We start from the raw sequence: 22,834 nt of genomic DNA, 5'->3' as shown, positions 1-22,834 counted from the left end.
AGCACCTGCCACGGCCATAAGTTGGTAAACTTTTTTTTGTGAACGAGTGGTTTGAGCATTCTGTTCAGCAATTCCATGTACAGATTTATTGCCATGAGATGTTGTAAAGAAATGCCATTCCAGTCATTAATTTCATTTTCCAGCATTGTATATCTGTCCTAAAGCATTTTCATTTGTGAAATGTTCTTAAACACTTATTTTTAAGAAAATACTATCCTACCATTTAATTTTATAAATTAGACCATAAAAATCATATAAGAATTTGGAATATCAAGAAAGAGGGAGTTCAAGAAATATTCTCACTTCCTAACAGCAAAATTACTTGGGCCCTCATTGAACCAATATTGACTAATCTTGGCTCAATAAAGGTTCAAAGGGCTGATATGGGTCCTATATAGAATTGTCCGATTCACTCGATATTTTACTGCCGTTTTATAACCAACATCAACCCTACATAGAATTGTCGGATTCACTTGATATATTAGAATCATTATTCAGCCAATATAACATTGCATAGGACCAATATAACATTATATAGGCTAATATTGACATTGCATAGGACCAATGTTAAAAATTCTGGACATCCCAATATTGGTCCATCAGAGCATATTTATATAGGAGCCATGTTGAGCCAATACCGAGCCCAACTGGGGCCAAGATATAATTGTTGCTAGGGTTGGTTCATCACATCACTTGCAAAATTTAAAATTTACTCACCACCTAATGAACCACCTAAAAATAAAATATTTAAGCATAAATCAAATTAAAATAGTGACAATAACTTTTGTAAATCAGTGGTAAAAAAAAATTGCGTACTTAATTTTAAATATAATTACCACTTAATTTTAAATATAATGTACCACAAAGGGGGGTCAGTTTGAGACACTTCTAAAATTTTTTCCCTATGGATCTTCAGTTTAAATTGCAAAGTAGAGATTAGAATATTTGGCGATTTTTGTTTTAAATACCTTTTTTAATATTATAAGTGTGAAACGCTGCTTGAAATAGCATGAGAAATTTTAAAAAATTTGTTTCTTTTCACTAAGTCATCAACTTAGATGATGTTTATTTAGGACGCTTAATTTACAATTTTCAAATCGGCTGAAATATTATTCTAGAAAATAGTAATTTATAACATCGAATATCGAAGAAAAAATTTGAGGATACATATAATTTATCTTATATATTTTTTTAAAATTTATAATGGAGCAAATCTAATTCAAAGTCTTTAATTCTTTTATTGCTATGAATAATTCCATAATTTTTATTATTTCCATAGAATTATCAATTTTATTGTAATTGATAATTTGGATAATATTAAGATTTTGATTAGTATATTTACTACGCTATTATAATTAAGAACTATACTTTCAAATCAGCATTAAACAAGATGTAATAAACTTCGTTTGGATGTGAGATCTTTTTTAATACCATTTTTCTTGTACTAGACAAAATCAGGGTGCACATATTGCACAAGTGTTTGGCATATACAAAGTCTAATGTAATGGTGAAGTTTTCTGAAACACTGAACAATAACATAGTAAAACATTAGGTACATTTTTTGTATGGGTGTATCATCATTGGCTCAGTATAATTCATTTATCTGTACCATTTCCTCTTGTATTGTGAAGTCAGACAAAGTATTTTATTTTATAGCCGTCGTTGAACAGTCGACCCAATTTTTTGGGTTTACGACTACTAATGTTCGAATCCGTAGCCTTGTAAACTTGAACCCAATCCAGAAGACAAAGGAAATACTGAATCAAGTATTGGGAATCTTAGTTCAAAATCAATCTATTATTCAAAATCGATGTTGTGATAGAAGTTCAACTCTTTCCTGATTATTTTGAACGTAAACCAAATCTGATAGCTCGATATCCAGAATTCTGTCAGCATTTCCATTGATTCTTATAGATGAAGGATTTTCTCAGTTTGATTCATCTTCGATGAACTTTCTTCTTGTTGAAACTCTTGTTAAAAATGCTTAAGATACGAAAAAACCATTGAGAAAACAGTATTTTCGTAGGCCTTCTGGAATTTTGAAAAAGTTGTAGTTGGCCAGATCTGAAGCAAAGTCTGACAGAACACCAATGCTCTATATTAGTGCCAGTCCCTTTTAAAATAGGCAAAAAAAACTGATTTCGTCAGAAAAAGAACTTCATACCCTCACATACATCTACCGAGTTTAATTTACACTGAGCATGTACAAGAAGTTGTCCTTCTACCTCTCCAAGATTGTTTGACCCATGGGTTGCCATGTCAAAAGTTAAGTCATCTGTCCCTATATATGCTAATTGCCGTAAAAATTAACCCACCAAAACAGATTTGTCAAAACGAAACGAAATTTTATGTATGATAGAACAGCGCTGATATAATTATGTGATTAAAAAATCAAAGCAAAGTGATAATTATGTACTGGAAAAAATGTATTTGAGTTGAGGTTTTAGCTCCCGCTTGAGCCACCTCAAGCTCAAATGCAAGATTCTGGGGATAGAGCAAGTCAACGGAATGTGCTCATGTGGTGGTGGCATTCTTGTGGCATCCTTTTACTGCGCGTGGCTGAGCATTGTCTTTTTAAAGAATTGCTACTGGGATCTCTGGAGAAACACATGTAGCTGAAATTTATCACGAACTGTGTTGTCCCGATGCCGTGGATCAATGTTAAGGATTTCCATGTGTCGTTTACTATGGCACCTTATACCATCAAATCAGGCGCAGAAACGGTGTGCTTTTATACAGTATAGAAAAGATTGAGGCGTTCACCAAGGAGCCTCCCCAATCGTATACAATAGTCATCATTGTCCAAATTAAATTTGAATTTCATGAGTTCAAATTTCATGAGTGAAGATGTTTTGGTGAGGATGCCACTTTGTTAAATGTATGCAGCAAAATTTGCACTAAAATAATGCTGGAAAAAATGAAAAAATGCAATTGAGAAAAACCTGCGATCAAAGAAAACAAGTTTAATAGATCATGCGTCTACCACATTGCGACGTTAAGGATTATAGTGGAACTATCAATTGCATGGTAATCAACAATTCATTTAAATTTCATAGATTTTGAAAAGGTTAACAGAGGAGCACTCTGGAAGCTGTTGAAGTACTGTGGAATTCTTGAATGTTTCGTAAGCATTATCGGAAATATATATATAAGAATTACAATTTACTAGTTATCTATGCCGGTTGACAATCAGAATCTTTCAAAGTTGATTCCGGTGATAGGTAGGGTTGTATACTTTCTCTAACAATCTTTTTTTATTGCTATTGACTGGATTATTAAGGTGTAAGATGGATTTTTTTCTGAAGACCATTCTGATCTTTATTATGCAGACGACTTGAATGACCAACACCTTTGAACACATGCAAACAAACAGTAAAATTTTAAGCTTGGAGACAATGAAAATGTGGCTTGTTATAAAATGACATATTCTTAGAAAATAATAAACTAGAGGAAGTAAGCAGTGCTACGTATTTTGGAAGTATAATTAACAACAAAGGATGAACTGATGAAGATGTACTAAATAGATTAAACAAAGGTGGAACTGATGAGGATGTACTGAATAGATTAAACAGAGGAGGAATTAATTAAGATATACTAAATAGATTAAACAAAGGAGAAACTGATTAAAATATACTCAATAGATTAAACAAATCCCGAAGCAGTTACGCTATTCTCAGTAAATTTTGGAAAAACAAAAACATATCAAATTCAGCAAAAATTTTGAATTTTTAGCACTAATGGTAAATCTGTCCAACTAAACGGATTAGAAATATGGCACTGGAATAAAAATGACATGAAAAAACTTCAAGTATTCATTAACAACTGTTTAAATAGAATCATACGTATCAAGTGGTTCCATAAAATTTGCAATGCAGGAATCCTTAGAAAAGAAAAACATAAGCATAAAGGGAAATGGATTGGTCATGTTGTGCGCTAACATGAAAAATTCAGAGTAGCAAGTTTTTGATTGGAACCCTTATGGTAATATAAAAAGAGGAAGACCTAAAAATACTTGTCACAGGACGATTGTAAGGGAATTGAAAACAATAGGAAAGACGTAGAGAGAGGCAAAATATCTGGCTACAAATAGAGTGGAATGAAAAGCTATGATAGAAGTCCTATGCTCCAATTTGGTGTGAAAGGAAATATGTATGTACGTATGAATTAAAAAGTTTGGAATAAATAAATTATTCATTGAAATTAATCTTAAATTTTACTATAAGTTCATCCGCATTTTCTTGTCATTTGAAAGCTTTTCAGTTGTCACCACATAAATTGCTTTTTTTCTAAGAAATCCATCTTGTTAAGGTCATCTGAAAATATTTGAATTTAAAATTGAAATTCTAAATAATATAAAATTGAATTCTGGGATTATTGAAGCGACATGAAAAATATTATTTGTTATCTTTGAAATGCATTTATATGCATTAATATCATTCAATTTATTTTAAATTCGAATTCTCGATCTGTTTCTGACGTAAGATATACTACGTACGTGAACTTTAACTTACTTTCTGTTACGGACGTAAGAAATTGGTAATTTGAAATTCTTCAAAGGCCAAAACCTTCTTTTTCAAAAAAAGTAGTCCTTCTTCACAAAACTGTAGTATTATGTGGTTAAAAATATGCTAATTGCAATAAGAGCTGAACATGCTTTTTGAAATATTAAAATAGTGTTTTTTTTTAATCACTTAATTCAGATATTTTATAAAAGAAAGTTGAAACTAAAGTTTTCAGTTTGAAATGAAATGGTAATTAAATACTTATCAATGCCAAGTTGCACTACAATAAAAATAACACTCTCAGCTGATCTAAAACATGTCAAGTTTGCTAAAGTTTGAAACTTCAACATTTTGCTTTATTTCTTGTGGAATTGCTCTATACCGAATAGTACTATTGTGTTTTGGTGGGGTGATTTTGATCACATTTACAGATTTTTGACTGCGTTGATTTGGTTGTTAACGTTGCATTAGTGTTACATTAATAAGCTTTTCAGTCTTTTGGTTTGGATGTTAACACTTGATTAAATGCTATTAACCAAGAACCAGTCTGGCAAATTTCAGAGTTTTAGTGTGTAGATCAAATAGGCACCTAAAATATAATCGTAATTAATTTAATAAAAACGTATTAGATACTCGATCTTTAAAATTCTATAGTATTTTTTTCGATTCGTTTAACAAAAATATTTGATTAAGTTGACATTTGATATTTAAGTTACATTTAAATATTTATTTTGTATCTTGCATTTCAACTTTTTAAAATATCTTTAAGTTGAATGACGTCATTGCTAAAATTCTGTGTTGTGTTGAACTAAAAAAACAAAAGCAAATCAAAATATGTTGGAATCTTTTAAATATTAAAAGAAATACCCAGCGCTATTTAACATTTCACCCACTAAAAGAAAAAAAAATTAACAATGAAATAAATCGAAAAGCTTACATTAAATCAAGTATTTCAACGATCGCATTTTCTCACATTTTTTTAATTATGTTAAAATTTTGAATTTAAAGTTCGGGATTTCTGAACTTAGTCTCTATTAACTCAAACCAAAGATATATCTAAAGAAAATGTTGAATGAAATGTTTATTCTGAAAAAATTAATTTTTGTGTATTGCCCCCTGCTTAGTATCAGTTTTAGGTAATTTCTTTGCAGGGTTTGTACTTTATTGATGGTATAGAAGCTAACGAATTAAGAAGTTTTCTTTTTATTTTCTTTAAATATGTTATAATTTAATGTTTAAGATTTATTGTTGTTAGTATTCCACCATTGTGCGAAGAGTCATTCGGTGAAAATGCTGTTCGACAACCACTTTTGGCGCGTTTTTTTTTTTAAATCACCAAATTTGGCAATTTTTACTTTACGTTCCCGTGAGTTTAATGTAGACAATTCTCAGAGACACGAATTAGAAATAAATGCAAACAAAATATTTTTTTAAACTTGTGACATTTAAAGTAAAGATGACAATACATTATACTATTGCATACTAATTTAATATTGATGAAAAACGGAATAGCACGAAAAATTACGAGTAATTGCATATTAATGTATATTTCATCATTAATTTTGTCTCTATAATACATGTAATTAAACATCTGATGACAAAGCTGAGGTTTAATCACAATTCTTCAGAGTTATCAAACGTTTATTACTTCGAATGTAATGAATAAAATTTTCCCATGTTGCTCAAATTTAAGATTTCCTACCTCTATGAAACAAAATAACAAACGAAGTGGTTACTCTTTAAGAATTAATATCAAAGTTTCACGCAATGCTTTCCAGTTCATTTTAGTTAAAATTTCATTGCAGGATTTGGAAATTATTTACAGTTGAATGCGGATATGAAAAAAATCCAAACCTGTTTGAATTTATTTTTAAATGTATTGAAAATGAAAATATAAGAAACAATTCCAATACTCATCAGGTTATCAAACTGGTTTTGATGCCTTATCCGTAAGAATTCGATACCATTTTTAATTTTTTTAAAACATAATTATTAATTTTTAATTTCCTATATGAATGTTTTGATCACTCTATTTTTGACAAGGTGTCGTTAAATATCGATTAATGGCGGTCATACGGAAAATTCTGTGTGCAATTTTTAAAAGTTTCAAATTTTCTTACTCTTTCTGAAGAGACCTCTTGCACCACCACCACCACTTAAATAGATAATTGAACGCTAATAATTGAATTTTTAAGAACTTCATTTTCCAACATTCAATAGTAATTTATGTAAATCAAGGATACAATGAAACTGAATACGAAATTTCAAATATTTATCTTCGTCATTTCAATATCTGTCGTGAAGGAAGTTTCATTTCTAACATATTCTTAAAACATTTATGTTCCATTTAATTTTATAAATTACAGCATAAAAATCATTTTAAAAGTTTAGAATATATTTTTGAGTTTCAAGAATTACTTTCACATGGTTCATCACATCACTTACAAAATTTAAAATTTACTCACCACCACCTGATGTTAGTCCTAAATCATGTGAAACATCTAAAAATAAAATAATTAAAAAATAATTAATTCTAAATAACAACAGTAGTTTATACAATAAAACTGCATACGAAGTTTTAAATATTTATCGTCTTCATTTTTCAACATTCAATATCTGTCGTAAAAGAACTTTCATTTCTAAAAAGTTCTGAAAATATTTATATTCTATTTAATTTCATAAATTAGAGCATAAAAATCGTTTTAAAAATTTGGAATATATTTTTGAGTTTCATGAATTAGTGTAGTAATGGTTATTTTTTCCTACCTCCTGTTTAATAATTTTGACTTAAGAATTAGAATTTATATTTGGTTTCACATGGTTCATCATACCACTTACAAAATTTAAAATTTACCCACCAAGATCTAATATGTCTCCTACACCACATAAAAATAAAATATTTCAAGATAAATTAAATCGAAATAACAACAGTAATTTATTCAAATCAGGGATAAAATAAAACTGCATAAGGAATTAGAAAAAATATTCTTCATTGATTAACTAAAAAACTTCTCATTCCAGCATTCTATACCGGTACGAAAATTTTCAAAATGTACTCCAAAATTACTAAAATGTTCTCCAAAATATTTATATTTCAAAAAATTTTCCTACTTTTTCATAGTATCAATTAGAGCATAAAAATTGCTTTTAGAAATTGGAATACATTTTTGAATTAAAAAACTAAAACCGAAATGACATTAGTATTTTAAATAAATCAGTGATACAACGGAATTGCATAGCGAATCTTGTGTATTTCAAGAATTTCATATAAGGAAAGATGTCATACGTAATTTATCGTACATCATACTTAAATCGTACGTAATTTATCGTACATCATACTTAAATCGTACGTAATTCATCGATTCCAAATTGTCTGAAATATAATTCTATCAAATCGTAATACTTGATATTAAGTTTTAGGAATGTGGAAAACCTTTTTGAATTAAAGAGCTACTTTTACATGGTTCAAAGCATAATTTACTAGCATTAAAATTTATTCAATGTCCCCTACCCCTAACATGCTTCCTAACCACTTGAAAATAAAATATTTGATCATAAAATGAATCTAAATTACAACAGAATTTTAAATAAACCAGTGATACAACGGAATCGCACAGCAAATTTTGTGTATTTCAAGAATTTCATGTAAGGAAAAGTGGGGTAACTTTTGGACTCTTTTCGAATTTTTTTCTTGGATACATAGTTTAAATTGCAATATAGAGCTCTGTTTACAAAGTATATTTGAAAATCTTTGTAATAAGTAATCTTAATGTAAATAAAATATTCTATGTCACAAAGTCTCACCAGTGGGTAATACGTAATTTATCGCCTCAAAATGGACAAAAATGCAATTCTATCAAATAGTAAAACTTGATAATAAAAACAGTCACAAAGGTTTAAGAATATTGGGAGTACAAATAAATTTTCGCCGTTCGTCACAAGATGGCACAACCAGAAGGTTATGTAGAAATTGCCTGGTGTAATTATTTTAAGTTTGTTCATCTAGTAACAACATAGCCTTAAAGTATTAGTGATTCCGTATTAGTCATACGTAATTGTTTTCGTGCAAAAGTATCAAGCTTTGTGCCAAATAAGCGTCAATTGCGAGAACTTTTGATTTACTTCCTTAATTTAAAGAAATCTGCTGCTGAGGCACATCAATTTCTTGAAGAAGCATATGGTGAGTTTTCTCTAAGTGAGAGAAGTTGTCGTGAGTGGTTTCAGAAGTTTTAAAACGTTGAGTTTGACTCGGTAAGCAAAGAACTCAGTGGAATACCAAAAGTGCACGAAGACAAGGAATTGGAAGAATTGTTGGAGCAAGATTATTCCCAGTAGATAAAAGAACTTGTTCTTACTTTACAAGTGACTCATTAAGCAATTTCACATCGTTTAAAATCATTGGGAATGATCCCAAAAAAAGGAAACTGGGTTCCATTCGAACTGAACCGAGAGACATTGAGAGTCGAATTTGCATGAAAATTGATTATTCTATTTGGAAACACTTAAACGGGAAGTTTTAGCCCACCCACCGTATTCGCCAGACCTTGCCCCTTTAGATTATCACCTATTCCGGTCGATGGCACATGGTCTGTCGGAGCAGAAATTTACATCATTTGAAGAATCTACGAAATGAGTCGTTTCGTGAATATCCTCGAAAGATGAAGAGTTGTTCTGACGTGGCATCCGAATGCTCCCAGGAAGATGGGAAAAAATAGTGTCTAATAAAGAAGAATACTTTGAATAAAATATAATGTACCGTTTATTTCCCAATAAACTGCTAGGAAACTTATCTGTACTCCCAATACGTCTAAAAAACTTTATATACTTTTTAATATTTCAGTGAAAACAAAAAAATTGAAATAAAAGTTTTTTTTTATAGTTATGAATACTGCTGTAATTATTTCCATTAATGTTATTAATTTTACTGTAGTTAAAAACTCTTTTAGTATTATTATTTTATTTATTATTCTAATTATTATTAATTACGAACTTATAATTTAAACTAAATTTTCAATTCAACATGAGGCAAATTATTAGCAGTCTCGTTTGGATATGAGAACTTTCTTCATTTAGTTTCTAGTGTTATCAAACAAGATCAGGATGTACAAATAAACCTTATTTTGTCTACTTTTGCAAAGTCTAATGCAAGCCTTCTTTAAGGTTAAAGTTTTAGCAAAGATAAACTACTTAGTGAAACATAATGAATATTTTTTATGAATGTGTTTTGTCATGGGCTTATGATAATTCTTTATCTGCACACCTTCCACTTGTATTGCCATGTCACATCAAGAATTGTCGAGATCAGTTTCTTTTCACTGTTGCAATTAGTGCATTTATTATTGATCTACTCATATCTAAAAATTGCCACTAAGTTTCCACTAAAAAATCTAACAGCAGTACTAAACACGTACACATGCTAAACATGTAAGAAAAAGTCATACACTAAAAGTCGTAAAGTTTTCAAATTAAAAAATAGAATCGCAGGTAGAAAAATAAACTTTATAAAAGTATTTATATACGTATACGAATTAATACACACAAACTAATACACATTCTAGTACTAATACACATTCTATAATAGGATTTAATATTCACATACTAAACATATGTAAAAAAGCCACACTCTCAAAGCCTAAACTAACAGCCATAAATTTTCCTAATGAAAAATAGAATTCGTTCAGCGAACAAGAAATCTGAATATCAATTTAGCTTATTGACAAAAAAGAACAAAAATATGTATTTTAGAGGGGATTTAAGGCAAATCGCAGGTAGATAAATAAACTTTAAAGGGTTTGCATATACATGCCAATTAAGACACACATACTATAACATATACTAATACTTATGCAGATACTATAAAAGAATTTACATGCACATACGCATACTAAACATATATAAAAAAGCCATGCACTAAAAGCCGAAACTTAAAACCATAAAGTTTCCTAATTAAAAATCGAATGCGTTCGTTGAACAAGAAATCTGAATATTAATTTAGCTTATTGACAACAAAACCACCAATATGTATCTCAGAGGAGATTTAATTCACATCGCAGGTAGAAAAAATAAACTCTATGAAAGGATTTTTCGTAGATCAACAAGTATCAGCTATCACAGAAATAACACCTGATTCAAAATCTAATACTGTTTCTAAGACCCTCGCAAGAAGTTCTGAAAACATTTTCTATCACTGGGGATCAATAACTCTTGAAAACGTGAATATCATATAGTAGCCTGTCACACAAGTCACTTGTCACAAAATATCCCCATTTTAGAGCAGTTCATTACACCATTTACAAATAATGCATATTACTCACTATCTACGCTCAAAGATAAACCTGAAAATGAAATTGCTATTAATAAGATAAAATAATATTAAAACAATAAAATATAGCAGTTAGTGAATCAACGAAACTACTAGGAGAATATTATTGAATTTTTGATGTGTAGATTGTTTCCATGGGGTGAATAGAGAAACCATTTTAACAATTTACAGATCCAAAAAAGGCTTAATACATATGTTACAATTTTCTGCACAATTATGAATAACCTTTTGTATCTGAAGCTGTTTCGTTATCTTTTTTTTTAAATTTTTAAGGTGTTTCGCGCACTAGTTTTAGAAACTTTTCTCAAATATATGTTTGTCTATAGCACTCTACTTTTATAAATTCCATTCATAAACCTGTATATATTTCCGAAAAACCGAATATTTCTCTAAATAAATATTTATAAATGTTTGAAAAATATAGTTGTTGAGAAATAAATTTCAACTACCTAAAAGTCTTAAAGTTTTGGTAATTTAAATAAAGCTTCATTATAATAATAATAATGCTCTACATTGAAGGTTTTGTACGTTAAAGAAACATTAACTTTCTCATATCAACTATAATAAGAACAAAATATTAATTTTAAAGATTTATTTTGAAATATACAATATACGAACAATTTTGTTTCAAAATGAAGAAATGGAGTAATGGAAAATTATTGTTCTCTTCCCTATTTTTTTTTTTTTTTTTTTTNTTTTTTTTTTTTTTTTTAGATCTGCGAATTGTTCTAATGGTCTGAATAGCCCTTGGAACAATTCACAAATCAGAAAAAAAGAATTAAATTCAAAACCTGCTATCTTCTGCAAGTGTAAATTATAAAAAACCTTTTGGTCTGGAAGATTTTTTTTTGTCTTATTATGTTTTATGTTTATTATGTTTTTATGTTTATGTTTTATTATGTTTTAGTGCTATTTAACACTGGTTAAAGTATTTGCTTTGGGAACTTTGCTTAAATATGCGTGTATTTATGTTATGCACTCTACTTTTATAATTACAATTAAAAAAACATTGATCAGTGCAATTAATCTTAAGGCTTGGTATTCACATGTGTCATTAGCTTGAAAATTTCTTAGAATCAGTTTTATATTTCCTTTTACTGTTAACACTAGAAAGACTGAAACTTTGTATATACCTATATTGCGCAAAAGCAGTCTAAATGACTGCATTGTGAAAGAATAACTAACGTGTAGAAAAATTTGTTTAATTAATTTTCATTTTATATATTATTTACAGTTATGTAACAAGCTGTTAGTAAATATTAACAATGAAAACATTTACTTCACTTGAAAAGACAATATTAATTTATGCATTATTATTTATCCATTTTTTGCAAAAGAAAAAATCAGTTAAAAAGCAGTCAAAATGACTTCCTTGAGGCAACCTAGTGTTAGAAGAATTAAAACTCTTTAGTTTCAATTCATGTCCGGTTATATATTTTTGTATAATATATAATATCTATCAAATATAATATATAATATATATTTTTACTTAATCGATACCGCAGATATATTTCACTAACAAAACTGTTAAAATAAATACAATTGCAAAGAAATAGTTTTTTTTTTATCAATTAATGTATGTAATGCATGAAAATGAAATGTATTACAATTAATATTATATAATAATGTAATGCATTATACAATATTAGTGTAAATGTATTAAAATAAAACATTATTACAATATTAAATATTCAATGAAAGTTTTGTGCATAAAATAAATATTAACTTAAGCATACTTATAATAAAATAGACAATGCATTAATTTTATTATTTTTTTTAAATTTTCAATGTGCAAGTAATATTGGTTTAAAATAAATGGGGTAATGGGAAATCATTTGCTTCTGTTTGTGGATTGGCTCTTATGACCTGAATAAAGAAACCCTTCAAGAACAAATACGAAAAAATGATTAAACTCAAACTTAATGATTAAACTTAATATGATGTTATGCAAGTTTAGCGTACTTATGAATAACCTTTTGACCAAAGACTTGTTTTTTATTCATTCATTAATTATTATTTTTTTAATTTTATTTAATGCTCGTCCTAGTATGTGTTCTAGAAATTTAATTTAAATGTATGCATTCCTTTCCTTCATAAATTAGGAATAAGTCACTTTATCAGAATTGACTTTTTCTGGTACGGTTTTAGTATAGGTGAGCTAACTTCAAATTTAATTTCAAACTGGTGGTTTCTGTGTTTTGCTTTAGTTACAGCCTCTTTACTGTTACAAAAAGTACTTAACTAAGTCTTTTTTTTAAGTTTTTACCAGTCAATGTCAGGTAAAGAGATTTTTCTAGATGTTTTTCCGGTTGTAAAATATTAGCTTTTATTTTTAAATTGATGCAGTTGATATGCTTCTTGATAAAAAGGTTTATATTAAAAAAGAGTTGAAGTTGGCCTTAAAAGTAGTGTATGAAATAATTATTATACTTGCGTTAGCTCAAATTAGTTACTACTTGTGAATACTTTTAAACTGATTATTGATACTGATGACTATGATTTCGTTTGGACATTTTTGAGAGATTTCTGGGTTCTATGCTAACTACTTTAACTTACATTCCTACTTTCCCTCTTTAAATCTGTGGGGAGAGTAGTTACAGACCATGTCAACCTTCATCTATGAAAAGGTACCCCGACATAGAGTCGAGTTAACATGTCTTATATACTAGTGAATTGTAGTTGTAATTTTGTAGTGGTAGATACGCTACAAATCAATACCAAATTAGTTTTAAGATCCGAAGGCTCACACGCTCTTAAGTCACGTTTGTTGATTTGTAAGAGAGCATGTTTGCATGTGCACGTTCAATGGATGCCAAGCTTCCAGAGCAAAGGTATATCAATATCGTCAATTCTTGAAACGACATTGCACAGCTTCATTTTGTTTGCCTCTTTATTAACAACAGTAATCAATTAGCAAGTAAGCAGAGTTAATAATCTGAAATTCGTAACAAATATATATCTTTCTATTCGCATTTAAAGAAACCGAAGAAAGAATAATAAATATTATTTCTGGCAGTCGATTTTCCTCTACAGCGTAATAAAAGTAAAAATTCTTTATCCCGCATTTAATAAGCATGTCGGCAAAAGACTCGCCCTTTTCAGTGAGCCAATCAAATTCAATGCTCTTGCTACGTCATATAGTTGTTTCTTTTTGAAGAGAACGAATGTTCTCCTTCGTTACTAAAATATATCGCCAAGTCCAGAAATCCAGTAAGACTACAAAACTATAACATATTTTTAATAATTTTATGATGTATATCGTACACGATAGCACGAATTAAGTTTCTGACTGACGTGTTTAACTTTTAAAAGCTTTTTATCTTGCCCTGAAAGCATATTCGTATAATTTGATAATGGAACTATATGCTATCGCGGATGATTACTTATATCCTATACAGCAGTAGTAATTTCGTAATTTGCAACCGAGTATAGCTTATAAACCCTGAATTATTTAGTAGTATAATTTTACTAGTGGCGATCTACTTAACTGCAAAGGAAGTTTTTTTATGATTCCACCTACTTGAAATGTATTTAAGGTGGAGTGAATAATTATAAAAATGCTCATTGAATGATTTTTATATAAAAGAAAGAGATTAACTTACCAGCCGACGACAGATTAGCTATAAAATGTACAATACATTAAGTTTATATTTTTATTTTTATATATACAATGTGCAAGACTTTTTAAATAAAGAAGGAATGGAATAATGGATGGTGAATTTTTTTTTCTGGATCTGTGCACTGTTTTAATGGTCTGAATTAAACACCATTGGAAAAATTCACAGATCCGAAAGAAATGCTTAAATTTAAACATTTCAAAGTTCTGCAAGTGCTGCGTAATTTTAATTTCTAATTCATTAATCAACAAAACTTCATGTTTTTTTTCAATTAGAATTTCTTTTTGGTTATTAAATGTTCGAATACCAAAAAGAACTATGAAATTATTTTTTTTCCGCCAGGGAAATTTTTTTGTTTAATACTTTATTTAAGAATTAAAAACAAAGCTTTGCAATTTAGTGTTAAATGTCAAAAAATTCAAAATATAATTGATTCACGTAATCATTATGGAAAACAAATATAAATCAATACACTTCATTCGTTTTCTTCAGGAAATTGTGAAAACTACAGAGTGTGGTTGTTAGCTAGGGCTGATAAGTGTGAAGGGCTGGGCAACGAACTCCTGAAAATGTAATGTGAGTTACATATCCAATTAATATGTTCTATTTAACCTCTTCCGGACGGAATACGCTTCTCACCCAGCTAATTATATAAGTTTCAAAAACAAAACAAAAAATTTAAATCTTTGTTCCGAATTTGCATAAATCTTACGCTGTTATTTCAATGACTTCGACTTTCTGAAACCTTGCTCTCTTAACTTTTCTTCAGTGGTTATTGGAATAAATTATTCACCATAGTCTTCGAATGAATCTCTTCCTGACTTTTTAGTTTCTAACGGATTTAGGTATCCATTTAACGTGTTTCCGTGTTTCCGTGTCTCTACCTGATGTAACACTATTGCATATACTCTCCTATGAAAGTTTCAGATACAGATATTAAAGTCATCGTTCGAAATACTCTTTAATTCTGAATTTAAATTATAAAGGCTTTGGCATTCGTAAACATTGTATGCTTGGGAAATTTTTTGGAGGATGTGGAGATGAATCGAACGAATCTCTATTAGATTTTTTAGATTTCGAGACCAAAAATAAGGATAAATTTTAACCTGATATCGAAGTATGTACAGTTATTCCGGGTTCATACATACTGCTATTAATGGTTAGCCTGAGAAATCTCGGACTTTGTAGAAATTGTCAGTATTATTTGTTTTACCTTATTATTCTCCGTGGAAGAAAATATTCAGCTTTATAAATAGGAGCTTCAGTCTTACAAATTGAAGTTTCAGCTGTATGAATAGGAGTTTCAGCTTTATGAATGAGGTCTGAGAGATTTAGTGGTGCAAGGCAAGTTGATCACTTGTTTAGCAAAATTTAGTTGAATCTTATTTTATTTTATAAGCGTCATTAAGCAGCGGACCCAATTTTTTGGAGGGTTTACTGCTACTAATGTTCAACTCCATAGCCTTGTAATTTTGAACCCTGCTCAAAAGACAAGGGAACTACTGGATCAAGTATTGAAAGAAACTTGCTTTCGTGGCGGACTTTTTTATGGAGCTAACCTGCATTTGCGTAACATGGAGAGGTAAACCACAAAAACCTCCCATGGTTAGCTAGAAGGAAAGGGGACTCTAACACATTATCTGTCTACCATGTAAGAGAAAATAATACTTTAAAAAAATCGAAGGAGCACCTACCCTATGACATTCTGACAAGAAAAATATGAATGTTTACAAATTTCCTTGTCAGTTATCGATTTTTCGATCCTTGCTCAACACGATTTACTGATATAATCTTTAAGCCATATAGTTTTCATGCGTACTAAAAGAAGGTCAAAAATATTTTCTAATAGAATCTAGTTTTTCATAACAAGGTAACAATAAGCAGTAACTCAAACATTTGACTCAGTTTAGACAGTACATTATACATCTAATTAATAATCACAATTATTGAAAATTTAATTTTTTAAAAAATGGAGATTATTTTATGATAACAATCGACCACTTGCACTAAAAACTGTTTTTGCATTTTAAGAAGTCTTGTGAATTAGCTTCACAGCTCTTTTTGAGAAATCATTCACTAGTTTGACATGAGGGAACATATGTCTTAGATTCTTGGTAATCGGGGATCATTATTCCATTCGTTAACATCTTTTCTAACTAGTCTGTGCCAAATCCCATGCTGTGAAACAAAAACCAGGATAGTTGATCTTGTAGTAAATATTCTATGAGCCCCTTTTCAGATACTTTTCCATCATCTTTTCTGAGGACCAAAAGTTTTGAAAGGGTTTTAATATTTGGGTAACTAAAAGTTGATACTCGTATTTATTAATCAAAGCATAAATAATACTATACACATTTTACTATTACTAGAAAAAAACTCTTCGCAGCAACGGTTGGTAGCTATGCTAAAGTATATTAGAAAAAAAAATCACGATTTATTATTATGTCACAATGAATGACTAAAATTTGTGATTTTTTGAGTAGCAGATCCAACTTTTGGGCTTACGACTTCCAATGTTCAACTCCGTAGCCTTGTAATTTCGAACCCAATCAGTAAGACAAGGGATCAAGTATTGGGAGAAATTTGCCATCGGGGAGGACTTTTTGATGGAGCTAACCCTTATTTGCGTTACATGAAGAGGACGACAGTGAGAACCTCTCACGGTTAGCCTGACTTCAAAGTGCCTAACCCATGATCCGTCTACCACTTAGGATATTTCACGTCAGCAATGTGGTCGGTGCAAACAGGATACGGTATTCATATCGACCAGCCAACGCCGGGATTCGAACCCGCGATTCACCTCATTGGAAAGCGAACGCTCTATCCCCTGAGCCATCGCGACTCCGAAATTGGTGATTGTTGCCTTCTACCGATGGATATTGGTAACACATAGTCAATTTGATTAAATGTTCGAAATATGTACTAGGTCTAGTTATGTGCCATTGCCCTGAATCCATTTGCCCGGCATGACCTACATCACTGTTTATTGTAAGGTCAAGTGCCACTGCCCAGTATGCATTTGCCCGGTACTCCGAACACTGATGTTTCTCCTAATCCATCCTCAGCAGGTATTAAAATATCGTATAAATATAATTAATATCAACGAATAAATTAACAGCAAATCGGATATAACAAAAATTTTGGACATTCACCAAAGCAGCTACGTGATTCTTAAGATTCACCGGTGAAAGTCGACATTCTCATGATTTCGGTCATTGACTGTAACAATAATATTGTCAACTTCCGTTAAAAATAGAAAACTATTTTCAAGATGGCAGGGGATTAAAACTTTGCCTGTGAAATTGAAAAGTCATAGCCGATAATAAAAATTTTCAGAATGGTCTAATTTTCATGCTGCTCAGAATTTACGATTCTAAATTAGTATATACATTTGTTTAAATATGAAGAATATAAATAAGGGTACATAAGTAATGAAATATATAATACTTAGCATCAGGGCCGGATTAACCTATAGGCACACTAGGCACTTGCCTAGGGCCTACGAAATTCAGGGGCCTGTGAAAAACTTGGGAGAAAAATATTTGTTGACAAAAATAATTTAGCTTTAAAAACAACAAGTGTATTTTGCACAAAATTATGAAGATACAAATAAAAATATAATATTTTTCGGTAATAAATTATTTTGCAGAATCTTATGATCTAATATATTACTTTTTTGCGATTTTTGGATTCAACGAAATCTTGTATTATGCTGTCGAATTCCAAACTACGCATTTTATTAAAATAGTATTAAATCATTTTTTTTACTATTAGTAAACATTTAACCTACCTTGCAAATTTATTTATAAATAATTTCAAAAGATTTACTTTTGACAATGTTAATTTCCTTCACTTAGTTATCATAGTAGTATCATGAAAACTATGAAGCTATTTGTAGTATAAATATTTCTTGTAATTAATCTCACTATCAATTTCACTGTTTTCTTTGCTGGTTTGTTGTTGTATTGTTGACGTGAAGTGTTTACATAGTTATCGAGCGAACAAATCATAATGGTATTATCGATATCAACTGCAATATCGGCAGTATGTCGGTATTGCAGATAAAGTTCGATAAACAAATTTGTAAATTAAAATCCATATTAATAAAAATGTAAAAAAAAAATATGCAAGAAAATTTTAGCATATATTTTGAAAAGAGGGGAGGAGTGGGGAAAAAAGGGGAGGGCCCAAAAACGGGGTACCTATGCCTAGGGCCTACGAAAGTTATAATTCGGCTCTGCTTAGCATAATCTATATCAATGAAGGAAATGAATTTTTATTCATGTGATAAAAAGGTTCCTTTAAATTCCAACAATCATTTCCGAAAACATTGGAATTAAAATCGAGAAAAGTAGTTTTTTGTCAGAAGGAGTATACAATAGTATCAGTTATTTCGTTTTTGTTTTGTAACTCGTTTTTTTTACACCTAAATAAAAAAAATTTCCCTCAAAGGCATATGTTCCTGTAATGACATAATTATGAAATTATATATTTTTGTATTAAGGACAGTAATTACAAAACACCTTATATTAAATGTTCATATTGTTCAAAACAGAATAATTTTTATACAATTTCCGAAACTAAGGTTATTGTAGATGTGGTGAATCGAATATAACTATGAAAAAAAAAAACTTTGCTTTAAACTCACGTAATCTTTTAACAATTACGAATGCAATTTAATCTATAAAATGCCTAGGAAATTACTGTCCAGTAGAGTAAATAAGGCAGTGTTTGCAATATTTTGCTATTTTTATGCCTCTAAAAAATAAATGTGCCAATATAAGCTAAGAATACATAGTTTTTATGGTGCACATAATTTTTTACATATATTGTTACTTTTCTGTTACCCATACGCAAACAAATCCAATAACTTTTATTTATTTATTTGATTTTATAATTATTTTTGGAAGACCTATTTTGTTTTTTATTCTGAAAAAAAAAATGAATTGATGATTGAATTTACCTGCAAAAGCAAATCACTTATTGATTAATTTAGATTTCTAATTTTACTCATAACACTTTTTAATTATTTTTTTTTGTTTATAGGCAGTTATTAGTTTTCAGTAGCTCGCATTGCTCATTAGTTATTTTTATAGAAGAAATAGTGAAGTAATAATGAATGTAAGTATCTAATGAAGCCTGCTATTAATTACTATTGACGAAATATCTATCAGAAAAATTAAATTTTATCGTCAAAATCCTCAAAAAAATATTTCTGGTTCAATTTTTGCTTCCCCGGGTTTGTATGTAGAGGCGAAATATTTCATATTAATGAAAACTAATAAATGAATCTATTGTTTGTTTGTCACAAACATACTTTGATTCCAGAATCATTTCTATTTCAACACTTTTATTTTAAAGATAAATCTTATCTAATATTATCAAATATGTATTAAACGAGTTTTTCTTTTCGCATTGCTCAGTGGTTATTTTTCAAGATGGAGTAAATGAAGAGTGCTTTTAATTGCTCTCGACAAAAAAATCTATCTCAAATGTTACGTAATATCGGCAAAATAATGAAAACTTATTTCTGGTTCAATTTTTGTTCACCCGGGATAGCATGTGAAGGTAAAATATTTTAACCAAAAAATACATTTTAAATCATCAAGTCCTTCAGGGCAAGGAACCTTTATATTCCTGTGTCCACCCTTACTCTACATAATATTAAAATTTATTGAATCTAAAATAAATCTGTAAGCTCAACCCGACATAATTTTCAATACACAGAAATATTTCATGCAATATAAAACAGGAAATAGAAAATATAATAGAAAATATGAAACATAATTTATTATACATGTTGCAAGTCATATGCTTTTTCAAATATAAATTTAAATGGTCACATACCAGAAAGTAAGCATACGACAATACCAATCAGAAACCCTGTTTGAATTTTGATAGATGGCATTTTTACAATGTGGAATTATGCTACAATCTATGATAAAATGAGCTGCAATGAAAGAGTTACTTCTATTTATATTATTTTAAAGATTTTTTTTATTATCATGACCAGATATAACGCCTTTCAATATATCTACACATGTGAAAATATAATGTAAATCCTATGACACAGTATGACATAAGGTATTAGAATACCTTATCTTTTTAGACATATTTTTCGTCTTAATACTCATGTTGATTGTGAAAGATATTTAAAAAACGATTCTTTTGAATACGTGTCAAGGGAATTTTATTTTTCAGATCTTTAAGAAACTTATCTGTAGGAGCGAAAGTTTATTCAGATGTGTTTTTGGTAACATAAATCCTCAAAAATATCTTGCTTTTAAAAAGGAAGAAGAAGTCTAATTTCTTTCTTAAAATATGAACGTATCTAAATGTTTTAAGATAAAAAAAAATGATTTCAGATATTTATTAAATATAAACTATTCCAACTATTTCTCGCTGAAAAGGTATCATTTTTAAAATAAAAAAATGAGCTTAGTTTCAGACTTCATTTTAATTCAATATATTACAGAACATTATTATTTTTTTCAGACTAATTGCTCAGGAGTATCTGCTAAAAAGGATTTTAAAAGATAATACTACGTTTTAACTAATATAACAGTGTTGTTACGTTTCATTAGCAATTAATTTAAAGATAAAATTCCTTATCTTTTTAGAATTAGTAAACTTTTAATCAATTATTACTTTTACTAACCTATACCAGTTTGTTAAATTTTGTACTAGTTTCTCAAGGAGATATCATTTAAGAGACTTGGTGTAACTTTGAGGGCTAATTTTATGCTTGAATTCACTATAAAACTCTAATTTAAAATGATTTTTATGATTGGAGGCATCATAAATTAATATAAAACAGAGAATTAAAGCGTGTTATAAGTTTTAAGAACAAACCAAGTACTCTATACATTTATTTTATTTTATTTTGAAATAGTACACATTAAATAATGAACGATTTGGCTTTTGGTTGATAAGACATTTGCAAACTTTTAAGTTGAAAATTATTTGCAAGGAATTGAGAACATATAATCGAAAACGTTATAAAAATTGATTTCTCTGATACCCCTTTGACACAGATGAGTAACAGGCGTCCCTTTTTTATAGTTTTTCTGAAGCTCTAATTACAAGCAAAAAGCATTTTTTAATGTTAAAAAATAGTTTAATAGTTACTAAAATCGATGCAACATTTAAGTTGCCAAAATTAATCGGAAAGAATTGGGAATATTTCAACAGAAACGTTATACTAATTACATTTTAAAAGAATAACATTTAAAAGATGCTAAAATAAAATTTAAGAAATTTGTCCTATAACCCTTTGACACAAATGGGACACCGGTTTCTGTTTAATATATTTTTCCTAGTGCTCTATTTACCAGAAAAAATATATTTTGATATTTTTTAAATACAAAAACTGTCTAATAAATAGTAAAAAAATATCTTAGATTATCGGAATTTTATTTGCACTAAAATATAAAATCCCCTAAAACGTAGTTTGTGATAGTCAAAAATCAATTAATAATTGCAAATTAAATAAATTTCAATAATGAAATAATTGTTTTTCATAGACCTAAATAAACACAAATTTAAAAATTATTGTTCGGAAGTAAGCCGTGTATGAATTATTTAGCATTTAAAGCAGAGAAATACACCAGTGTTTCATGTTATAATTATAATTCATAACCATAAATTAAAATGCTAAATATATTATTTTTCATTAATTTTTGACCTAATTAATAAAAAAAAATCGAAAAATATGTTTAATAAAAATTCTGCGCGTCGAAGAATTTAATTCTTATTCTGCAACAAATTGTTACTTTGAAAAATACTCTCAAATTTCTGAAACTGGTAACCTAAAGCGATGGAATTTTTAAAGGAAATCTTTTAGTTTTAGTCTTTAAAAATACAAACATTGAAGTTTTGGAATTGGTCTTATTGCAAGGGCTCCTCGTCTGCGGGATGCCTATTTTGGCAATAACGCATTAAAAAAAATAATTGTAGTTTCTGGTATTTTTAACGTAATAACTTCAGAGGCAAAATTAATTTTATACTTTATTTGAGTATCTAAAAAGGCGTCTGTCACAAATATTGATTTTTGATTGATTGATTGATTAATTTGACTGAAATTTCATTAAATTCGTTACTACTTTGTATGGCTATTTATATTAAGTTATTGAATTTACTGATTTAAACCGTGATTTACAAAATTTATTTTTTTGAAATATAATCTATAATTTATGTAACCAGAAATAAAAAATAATGATAGAGGTAATGTTTTGAAGAGCTTTTAAATAGGGTGATCGTGAAATATAATTTTGGAGATGAAACATATTAAAAATGTTTAAACGAACATTGATAACAACTTCGTACTTGTTACAAGGACAACATATAGCTAAACAAATCACAGTTAATGGATAATCATCTTATCTATCCTATAT

At 29.0% G+C, this 22,834-nt stretch overlaps 1 protein-coding gene across 1 annotated transcript in view; it reads left to right on the top strand.

Moving 5' to 3' along the window:
* Positions 1-22,834, top strand: part of LOC107436814 (phospholipid scramblase 2) — a gene marked incomplete in the record, with an annotated part of 76,082 nt that overhangs the window by 36,796 nt on the left and 16,452 nt on the right.

This window comes from Parasteatoda tepidariorum, chromosome 5 (assembly GCF_043381705.1).
Source record: "Parasteatoda tepidariorum isolate YZ-2023 chromosome 5, CAS_Ptep_4.0, whole genome shotgun sequence".
In the NCBI taxonomy this organism is placed as follows: domain Eukaryota; kingdom Metazoa; phylum Arthropoda; class Arachnida; order Araneae; family Theridiidae; genus Parasteatoda; species Parasteatoda tepidariorum.
The sequence above is the reverse complement of the archived record's forward strand: the minus strand, read 5'-3'. Positions and strand labels throughout refer to the sequence as shown.